The following is an 11005-nucleotide window of genomic DNA, read 5'->3' as shown; positions in this document are numbered from 1 at the left end:
GGAACTGACTGCCCTGCTTCCGGGTAACTGACTGCCCTGTTTCCAGGGTAACTGACTGCCCAGTTTCCAGGGTAACTGATCACCCTTTTTCCGGATATCTGACTGCCCTGTTTCCGGGATTACTGACAGCGCTGTTTCCAGGGTAACTGATCACCCTGTTTCCGGGATAACTGACTGCCCTGTTTCCAGGGTAACATACTGCCCAGTTTTCAGGGTAACTGACTGCCCTTTTTCCGGGGTAACTGACTGCCCTGTTTCCAGGGTAACTGACTGCCCAGTTTCCAGGGTAACTGATCACCCAGTTTCCGGGATAACTGACAGCCCTCTTTCCGGGAGAAGTGACTGCCCTGTTTCCAGGGTAACTGACTGCCCTGTTTCCGGGGTAACTGACTGCCCTGTTTCCAGGGTAACTGATCACCCTGTTTCCGGGATAACTGACTGCCATGTTTCCGGGATATCTGACTGCCCTTTTTCCAGGGTAACTGACTGCCCTGTTTCCGGGGTAACTGACTGCCCAGTTTCCAGGCTAACTTACTGCCCTGTTTCCAGGATAACTGATCACCCTGCTTCCGGGGTAACTGACTGCCCTGTTTCCGGGGTAACTGACTGCCCTGTTTCCAGGGTAACTGACTGCCCTGTTTCCGGGGTAACTGACTGCCCTGTTTCCAGGGTAACTGATCACCCTGTTTCCGGGATAACTGAGTGCCCTGTTTCCAGGCTAACTGACTGCCCTGTTTCCAGGAAAACTGATCACCCTGTTTCCGGGTAAATGACTGCGCTGTTTCCGGGGTAACTGACCGCCCTGTTTCCGTGATAACTGACTGCCCTGTTTCCGGGATAACTGACTGCCCTGTTTCCAGGGTAACTGACTGCCCTGTTTCCAGGGGAACTGACTGCCCTGTTTCCGGGGTAACTGATCACCCTGTTTCTGGGGTAACTAACTAAACTGTTTCCAGCGTGTCTGACTGCCCTGTTTCCAGGGTAACTGACTGCCCAGTTTCCGGGGGAACTGACTGCCCTGTTTCCAGGGTAACTGACTGCCCTGCTTCCGGGGTAACTGACTGCCCTGTTCCAGGGTAACTGACTGCCCAGTTTGCAGGGTAACTGATCACCCTTTTTCCGGGATAACTGACTGCCCTGTTTCCGGGATTACTGACTGCCCTGTTTCCAGGGTAACTGATCACCCTGTTTCCGGGATAACTGACTGCCCTGTTTCCAGGGTTACTGACTGCCCAGTTTCCAGGGTAACTGACTGCCCTGTTTCCGGGATAACTGACTGCCCTGTTTCCAGGGTAACTGACTGCCCTGTTTCCAGGGTAACTGATAACCCTGTTTCCGGGATAACTAACTGCCCTGTTAAGGGATAACTGTTTGCCCTCTTTCCAGGGTAACTGACTGCCCTGTTTCCGGGGTAACTGAATGCCCTGTTTCCAGGGTAACATACTGCCCAGTTTTCAGGGTAACTGACTGTCCTTTTTCCGGGGTAACTGACTGCCCTGTTTCCAGGGTAACTGACTGCCCAGGTTCCAGGGTAACTGATCACCCTGTTTCCGGGAGAACTGACAGCCCTGTTTCCGGGAGAACTGACTGCCCTGTTTCCAGGGTAACTGACTGCCCTGTTTCCGGGGTAACTGACTGCCCTGTTTCCGGTGTAACTGACTGCCCTGTTTCCAGGCTAACTGACTGCCCTGTTTCCAGGAAAACTGATCACCCTGTTTCCGGGGAAATGACTGCCCTGTTTCCGGGGTAACTGACCGCCCTATTTCCGTGATAACTGACTGCCCTGTTTCCGGGATAACTGACTGCCCTGTTTCCAGGGTAACTGACTGCCCTGTTTCCAGGGGAACTGACTGCCCTGTTTCCGGGGTAACTGATCATCCTGTTTCCGGGGTAACTTACTAACCTGTTTCCAGGGTGTCTGACTGCCCTGTTTCCAGGGTAACTGACTGCCCAGTTTCCGGGGGACTGAATGCCCTGTTTCCAGGGTAACTGACTGCCCTGCTTCCGGGGTAACTGACTGCCCTGTTCCAGGGTAACTGACTGCCCAGTTTCCAGGGTAACCGATCACCCTTTTTCCAGGGTAACTGATCACCCTGTTTCCGGGATAACTGACTGCCCTGTTTCCAGGGTTACTGACTGCCCAGTTTGCAGGGTAACTGACTGCCCTGTTTCCGGGGTAACTGATCTCCCTGTTTCCGGGGTAACTGACCACCTAGTTTCCAGGGTAACTGACCACCCTCTTTCCAGGATAACTGACTGCCCTGTTTCCAGGATAACTGACTGCCCTGTTTCCGGGGTAACTGATCTCGCTGTTTCCAGGATAACTGACCGCCCTATTTCCTGGGAAACTGAGCGCCCTGCTTCCAGGATAAATGACTGCCCTGTTTCCAGGATAACTGACTTCCCTGTTTTCTGGATAACGGACCGCCCTGTTTCCGGGGTAACTGATCTCCCTGATTCCGGGGTAACTGACCGCCCTGTTTCCAGGACAACTGACCGCCCTATTTCCGGGGTAAATGACAGCCCTATTTCCAGGATAACTGTCTGCCCTGTTTCCAGGATAACTGACTGCCCTGTTTCCAGGGTAACTGACTGCCCACTTTCCAGGGTAACTGATCACCCTGTTTCCAGGATAACTGACTGCCCTGTTTCCAGGGTAACTGACCGCCCTGTTTCCAGGGTAACTGATTGCCCAGATTCCAGGGTAACTGATCACCCTGTTTCCGGGATAACTGACTGCCCTGTTTCCGGGATAACTGACTGCCCTGTTTCCAGGGTAAATGACTGCCCTGTTTCCAGGGGATTTTTTGCCCTGTTTCCGGGGTAACAGATCACCCTGTTTCCGGGGTAACTGACTAACCTGTTTCCAGGGTGACTGACTGCCCAGTTTCCGGGGTAACTGACTGCCCAGTTTCCAGGGGAACTGACTGCCCAGTTTCCGGGGTAACTGACTGCCCTGTTTCCAGGGTAACTGACTGCCCAGTTTCTGGGGTAACTGACTGCCCTGTTTCCAGGGTATCTGACTGCCCAGTTTCCGGGGTAACTGACTGCCCTGTTTCCAAGGTAACTGACTGCCCTGCTTCCGGGGTAACTGACTGCCCTGTTTCCAGGGTAACTGACTGCCCAGTTTTCAGGGCAACTGACTGCACTATTTCCGGGGTAACTGACTGCCCTGTTTCCAGGGTAACTGACTGCCCAGTTTCCAGGGTAACTGATCACCCTGTTTCCGGGATAACTGACTGCCCTGTTTCCGGGAGAACTGACTGCTCTGTTTCCAGAGTAACTGACTGCCCTGTTTCCGGGGTAAGTGACTGCCCTGTTTCCAGGGTAACTGATCACCCTGTTTCCGGGATAACTGACTGCCCTGTTTCCGGGACAACTGACTGCCCTGTTTCCAGGGTAACTGACTGCCCTGTTTCCAGGGTAACTGACTGCCCTTTTTCCGGGGTAACTGACTGCCCTGTTTCCAGGGTAACTGACTGCCCTGTTGCCAGGATAACTGATCACCATGTTTCCGGGGTAACTGAGTGCCCTGTTTCCAGGGTTACTGACCGCCCTGTTTCCGGGGTAACTGACCACACTGTTTCCAGGGTAACTGACCACCCTGTTTCCAGTATAACTGACTGCCCTGTTTCCAGGGTAACTGACTGACCTGTTTCCGGGGTAACTGATCTCCCAGTTTCCGGGGTAACTGACCACCTAGTTTTCAGGGTAACTGACCACCCTCTTTCCAGGATAACTGACTGCCCTGTTTCCAGGGTAACTGACTGCCCTGTTTCCGGGGTCACTGATCTCCCTGTTTCCAGGATAACTGACCGCCCTATTTCCTGGGAAACTGACTGCCCTGTTTCCAGGATAACTGACTGCCCTGTTTTCTGGATAACTGACCGCCCTGTTTCCAGGTTAACTTACTGCCCTGTTTCCAGGGAAACTGACTGCCCTGTTTCCAGGACAACTGACCGCCCTATTTCCGGGGTAAATGACCGCCCTATTTCCAGGATAACTGTCTGCCCTGTTTCCAGGATAACTGACTGCCCTGTTTCCAGGGTAACTGACTGCCCACTTTCCAGGGTAACTGATCACCCTGTTTCCAGGAGAACTGACTGCCCTGTTTCCAGGGTAACTGACCGCCCTGTTTCCAGGGTAACTGATTGCCCAGTTTCCAGGGTAACTGATCACCCTGTTTCCAGGATAACTGACTGCCCTGTTTCCGGGATAACTGACTGCCCTGTTTCCAGGGTAACTGACTGCCCTGTTTCCAGGGGAACATTTGCCCTGTTTCCGGGGTAACAGATCACCCTGTTTCCGGGGTAACTGACTAACCTGTTTCCAGGGTGACTGACTGCCCAGTTTCCGGGGTAACTGACTGCCCTGTTTCCAGGGTAACTGACTGCCCAGTTTCCGGGGTAACTGACTGCCCTGTTTCCAGGGTAACTGACTGCCCAGTTTCTGGGGTAACTGACTGCCCTGTTTCCAGGGTAACTGACTGCCCAGTTTCCGGAGTAACTGACTGCCCTGTTTCCAGGGTAACTGACTGCCCTGCTTCCGGGTAACTGACTGCCCTGTTTCCAGGGTAACTGACTGCCCAGTTTCCAGGGTAACTGATCACCCTTTTTCCGGGATATCTGACTGCCCTGTTTCCGGGATTACTGACAGCGCTGTTTCCAGGGTAACTGATCACCCTGTTTCCGGGATAACTGACTGCCCTGTTTCCAGGGTAACATACTGCCCAGTTTTCAGGGTAACTGACTGCCCTTTTTCCGGGGTAACTGACTGCCCTGTTTCCAGGGTAACTGACTGCCCAGTTTCCAGGGTAACTGATCACCCAGTTTCCGGGATAACTGACAGCCCTCTTTCCGGGAGAAGTGACTGCCCTGTTTCCAGGGTAACTGACTGCCCTGTTTCCGGGGTAACTGACTGCCCTGTTTCCAGGGTAACTGATCACCCTGTTTCCGGGATAACTGACTGCCATGTTTCCGGGATATCTGACTGCCCTTTTTCCAGGGTAACTGACTGCCCTGTTTCCGGGGTAACTGACTGCCCAGTTTCCAGGCTAACTTACTGCCCTGTTTCCAGGATAACTGATCACCCTGTTTCCGGGGTAACTGACTGCCCTGTTTCCGGGGTAACTGACTGCCCTGTTTCCAGGGTAACTGACTGCCCTGTTTCCGGGGTAACTGACTGCCCTGTTTCCAGGGTAACTGATCACCCTGTTTCCGGGATAACTGAGTGCCCTGTTTCCAGGCTAACTGACTGCCCTGTTTCCAGGAAAACTGATCACCCTGTTTCCGGGTAAATGACTGCCCTGTTTCCGGGGTAACTGACCGCCCTGTTTCCGTGATAACTGACTGCCCTGTTTCCGGGATAACTGACTGCCCTGTTTCCAGGGTAACTGACTGCCCTGTTTCCAGGGGAACTGACTGCCCTGTTTCCGGGGTAACTGATCACCCTGTTTCTGGGGTAACTAACTAAACTGTTTCCAGCGTGTCTGACTGCCCTGTTTCCAGGGTAACTGACTGCCCAGTTTCCGGGGGAACTGACTGCCCTGTTTCCAGGGTAACTGACTGCCCTGCTTCCGGGGTAACTGACTGCCCTGTTCCAGGGTAACTGACTGCCCAGTTTCCAGGGTAACTGATCACCCTTTTTCCGGGATAACTGACTGCCCTGTTTCCGGGATTACTGACTGCCCTGTTTCCAGGGTAACTGATCACCCTGTTTCCGGGATAACTGACTGCCCTGTTTCCAGGGTTACTGACTGCCCAGTTTCCAGGGTAACTGACTGCCCTGTTTCCGGGATAACTGACTGCCCTGTTTCCAGGGTAACTGACTGCCCTGTTTCCAGGGTAACTGATACCCCTGTTTCCGGGATAACTAACTGCCCTGTTTCCGGGATAACTGTTTGCCCTCTTTCCAGGGTAACTGACTGCCCTGTTTCCGGGGTAACTGAATGCCCTGTTTCCAGGGTAACATACTGCCCAGTTTTCAGGGTAACTGACTGCCCTTTTTCCGGGGTAACTGACTGCCCTGTTTCCAGGGTAACTGACTGCCCAGTTTCCAGGGTAACTGATCACCCTGCTTCCGGGAGAACTGACAGCCCTGTTTCCGGGAGAACTGACTGCCCTGTTTCCAGGGTAACTGACTGCCCTGTTTCCGGGGTAACTGACTGCCCTGTTTCCAGGGTAACTGATCATCCTGTTTCCGGGGTAACTGACTGCCCTGTTTCCAGGGTAACTGACTGCCCAGTTTCTGGGGTAACTGACTGCCCAGTTTCTGGGGTAACTGACTGCCCTGTTTCCAGGGTATCTGACTGCCCAGTTTCCGGGGTAACTGACTGCCCTGTTTCCAAGGTAACTGACTGCCCTGCTTCCGGGGTAACTGACTGCCCTGTTTCCAGGGTAACTGACTGCCCAGTTTTCAGGGCAACTGACTGCACTATTTCCGGGGTAACTGACTGCCCTGTTTCCAGGGTAACTGACTGCCCAGTTTCCAGGGTAACTGATCACCCTGTTTCCGGGATAACTGACTGCCCTGTTTCCGGGAGAACTGACTGCTCTGTTTCCAGAGTAACTGACTGCCCTGTTTCCGGGGTAAGTGACTGCCCTGTTTCCAGGGTAACTGATCACCCTGTTTCCGGGATAACTGACTGCCCTGTTTCCGGGACAACTGACTGCCCTGTTTCCAGGACAACTGACCGCCCTATTTCCGGGGTAAATGACCGCCCTATTTCCAGGATAACTGTCTGCCCTGTTTCCAGGATAACTGACTGCCCTGTTTCCAGGGTAACTGACTGCCCACTTTCCAGGGTAACTGATCACCCTGTTTCCAGGAGAACTGACTGCCCTGTTTCCAGGGTAACTGACCGCCCTGTTTCCAGGGTAACTGATTGCCCAGTTTCCAGGGTAACTGATCACCCTGTTTCCAGGATAACTGACTGCCCTGTTTCCGGGATAACTGACTGCCCTGTTTCCAGGGTAACTGACTGCCCTGTTTCCAGGGGAACATTTGCCCTGTTTCCGGGGTAACAGATCACCCTGTTTCCGGGGTAACTGACTAACCTGTTTCCAGGGTGACTGACTGCCCAGTTTCCGGGGTAACTGACTGCCCTGTTTCCAGGGTAACTGACTGCCCAGTTTCCGGGGTAACTGACTGCCCTGTTTCCAGGGTAACTGACTGCCCAGTTTCTGGGGTAACTGACTGCCCTGTTTCCAGGGTAACTGACTGCCCAGTTTCCGGAGTAACTGACTGCCCTGTTTCCAGGGTAACTGACTGCCCTGCTTCCGGGTAACTGACTGCCCTGTTTCCAGGGTAACTGACTGCCCAGTTTCCAGGGTAACTGATCACCCTTTTTCCGGGATATCTGACTGCCCTGTTTCCGGGATTACTGACAGCGCTGTTTCCAGGGTAACTGATCACCCTGTTTCCGGGATAACTGACTGCCCTGTTTCCAGGGTAACATACTGCCCAGTTTTCAGGGTAACTGACTGCCCTTTTTCCGGGGTAACTGACTGCCCTGTTTCCAGGGTAACTGACTGCCCAGTTTCCAGGGTAACTGATCACCCAGTTTCCGGGATAACTGACAGCCCTCTTTCCGGGAGAAGTGACTGCCCTGTTTCCAGGGTAACTGACTGCCCTGTTTCCGGGGTAACTGACTGCCCTGTTTCCAGGGTAACTGATCACCCTGTTTCCGGGATAACTGACTGCCATGTTTCCGGGATATCTGACTGCCCTTTTTCCAGGGTAACTGACTGCCCTGTTTCCGGGGTAACTGACTGCCCAGTTTCCAGGCTAACTTACTGCCCTGTTTCCAGGATAACTGATCACCCTGTTTCCGGGGTAACTGACTGCCCTGTTTCCGGGGTAACTGACTGCCCTGTTTCCAGGGTAACTGACTGCCCTGTTTCCGGGGTAACTGACTGCCCTGTTTCCAGGGTAACTGATCACCCTGTTTCCGGGATAACTGAGTGCCCTGTTTCCAGGCTAACTGACTGCCCTGTTTCCAGGAAAACTGATCACCCTGTTTCCGGGTAAATGACTGCCCTGTTTCCGGGGTAACTGACCGCCCTGTTTCCGTGATAACTGACTGCCCTGTTTCCGGGATAACTGACTGCCCTGTTTCCAGGGTAACTGACTGCCCTGTTTCCAGGGGAACTGACTGCCCTGTTTCCGGGGTAACTGATCACCCTGTTTCTGGGGTAACTAACTAAACTGTTTCCAGCGTGTCTGACTGCCCTGTTTCCAGGGTAACTGACTGCCCAGTTTCCGGGGGAACTGACTGCCCTGTTTCCAGGGTAACTGACTGCCCTGCTTCCGGGGTAACTGACTGCCCTGTTCCAGGGTAACTGACTGCCCAGTTTCCAGGGTAACTGATCACCCTTTTTCCGGGATAACTGACTGCCCTGTTTCCGGGATTACTGACTGCCCTGTTTCCAGGGTAACTGATCACCCTGTTTCCGGGATAACTGACTGCCCTGTTTCCAGGGTTACTGACTGCCCAGTTTCCAGGGTAACTGACTGCCCTGTTTCCGGGATAACTGACTGCCCTGTTTCCAGGGTAACTGACTGCCCTGTTTCCAGGGTAACTGATACCCCTGTTTCCGGGATAACTAACTGCCCTGTTTCCGGGATAACTGTTTGCCCTCTTTCCAGGGTAACTGACTGCCCTGTTTCCGGGGTAACTGAATGCCCTGTTTCCAGGGTAACATACTGCCCAGTTTTCAGGGTAACTGACTGCCCTTTTTCCGGGGTAACTGACTGCCCTGTTTCCAGGGTAACTGACTGCCCAGTTTCCAGGGTAACTGATCACCCTGCTTCCGGGAGAACTGACAGCCCTGTTTCCGGGAGAACTGACTGCCCTGTTTCCAGGGTAACTGACTGCCCTGTTTCCGGGGTAACTGACTGCCCTGTTTCCAGGGTAACTGATCATCCTGTTTCCGGGGTAACTGACTGCCCTGTTTCCAGGGTAACTGACTGCCCAGTTTCTGGGGTAACTGACTGCCCAGTTTCTGGGGTAACTGACTGCCCTGTTTCCAGGGTATCTGACTGCCCAGTTTCCGGGGTAACTGACTGCCCTGTTTCCAAGGTAACTGACTGCCCTGCTTCCGGGGTAACTGACTGCCCTGTTTCCAGGGTAACTGACTGCCCAGTTTTCAGGGCAACTGACTGCACTATTTCCGGGGTAACTGACTGCCCTGTTTCCAGGGTAACATACTGCCCAGTTTCCAGGGTAACTGATCACCCTGTTTCCGGGATAACTGACTGCCCTGTTTCCGGGAGAACTGACTGCTCTGTTTCCAGAGTAACTGACTGCCCTGTTTCCGGGGTAAGTGACTGCCCTGTTTCCAGGGTAACTGATCACCCTGTTTCCGGGATAACTGACTGCCCTGTTTCCGGGACAACTGACTGCCCTGTTTCCAGGGTAACTGACTGCCCTGTTGCCAGGATAACTGATCACCATGTTTCCGGGGGAACTGAGTGCCCTGTTTCCAGGGTTACTGACCGCCCTGTTTCCGGGGTAACTGACTGCCCTGTTTCCAGGGTAACTGACCGCCCTGTTTCCAGGATAACTGATCACCCTGTTTCCGGGGTAACTGACCACACTGTTTCCAGGGTAACTGACCACCCTGTTTCCAGTATAACTGACTGCCCTGTTTCCAGGGTAACTGACTGCCCTGTTTCCAGGGTAACTGATCTCCCTGTTTCCGGGGTAACTGACCACCTAGTTTTCAGGGTAACTGACCACCCTCTTTCCAGGATAACTGACTGCCCTGTTTCCAGGGTAACTGACTGCCCTGTTTCCGGGGTCACTGATCTCCCTGTTTCCAGGATAACTGACCGCCCTATTTCCTGGGAAACTGACTGCCCTGTTTCCAGGATAACTGACTGCCCTGTTTTCTGGATAACTGACCGCCCTGTTTCCAGGTTAACTTACTGCCCTGTTTCCAGGGAAACTGACTGCCCTGTTTCCAGGACAACTGACCGCCCTATTTCCGGGGTAAATGACCGCCCTATTTCCAGGATAACTGTCTGCCCTGTTTCCAGGATAACTGACTGCCCTGTTTCCAGGGTAACTGACTGCCCACTTTCCAGGGTAACTGATCACCCTGTTTCCAGGAGAACTGACTGCCCTGTTTCCAGGGTAACTGACCGCCCTGTTTCCAGGGTAACTGATTGCCCAGTTTCCAGGGTAACTGATCACCCTGTTTCCGGGATAACTGACTGCCCTGTTTCCGGGATAACTGACTGCCCTGTTTCCAGGGTAACTGACTGCCCTGTTTCAGGGGAACATTTGCCCTGTTTCCGGGGTAACAGATCACCCTGTTTCCGGGGTAACTGACTAACCTGTTTCCAGGGTGACTGACTGCCCAGTTTCCGGGGTAACTGACTGCCCTGTTTCCAGGGTAACTGACTGCCCAGTTTCCGGGGTAACTGACTGCCCTGTTTCCAGGGTAACTGACTGCCCAGTTTCTGGGGTAACTGACTGCCCTGTTTCCAGGGGAACTGACTGCCCTGCTTCCGGGTAACTGACTGCCCTGTTTCCAGGGTAACTGACTGCCCAGTTTCCAGGGTAACTGATCACCCTTTTTCCGGATATCTGACTGCCCTGTTTCCGGGATTACTGACAGCGCTGTTTCCAGGGTAACTGATCACCCTGTTTCCGGGATAACTGACTGCCCTGTTTCCAGGGTAACATACTGCCCAGTTTTCAGGGTAACTGACTGCCCTTTTTCCGGGGTAACTGACTGCCCTGTTTCCAGGGTAACTGACTGCCCAGTTTCCAGGGTAACTGATCACCCAGTTTCCGGGATAACTGACAGCCCTCTTTCCGGGAGAAGTGACTGCCCTGTTTCCAGGGTAACTGACTGCCCTGTTTCCGGGGTAACTGACTGCCCTGTTTCCAGGGTAACTGATCACCCTGTTTCCGGGATAACTGACTGCCATGTTTCCGGGATATCTGACTGCCCTTTTTCCAGGGTAACTGACTGCCCTGTTTCCGGGGTAACTGACT

The sequence above is a fragment of the Heterodontus francisci genome, unplaced genomic scaffold (genome assembly GCF_036365525.1).
Source record: "Heterodontus francisci isolate sHetFra1 unplaced genomic scaffold, sHetFra1.hap1 HAP1_SCAFFOLD_420, whole genome shotgun sequence".
NCBI lineage: Eukaryota > Metazoa > Chordata > Chondrichthyes > Heterodontiformes > Heterodontidae > Heterodontus > Heterodontus francisci.
Note: the sequence above shows the minus strand (reverse complement) of the source record.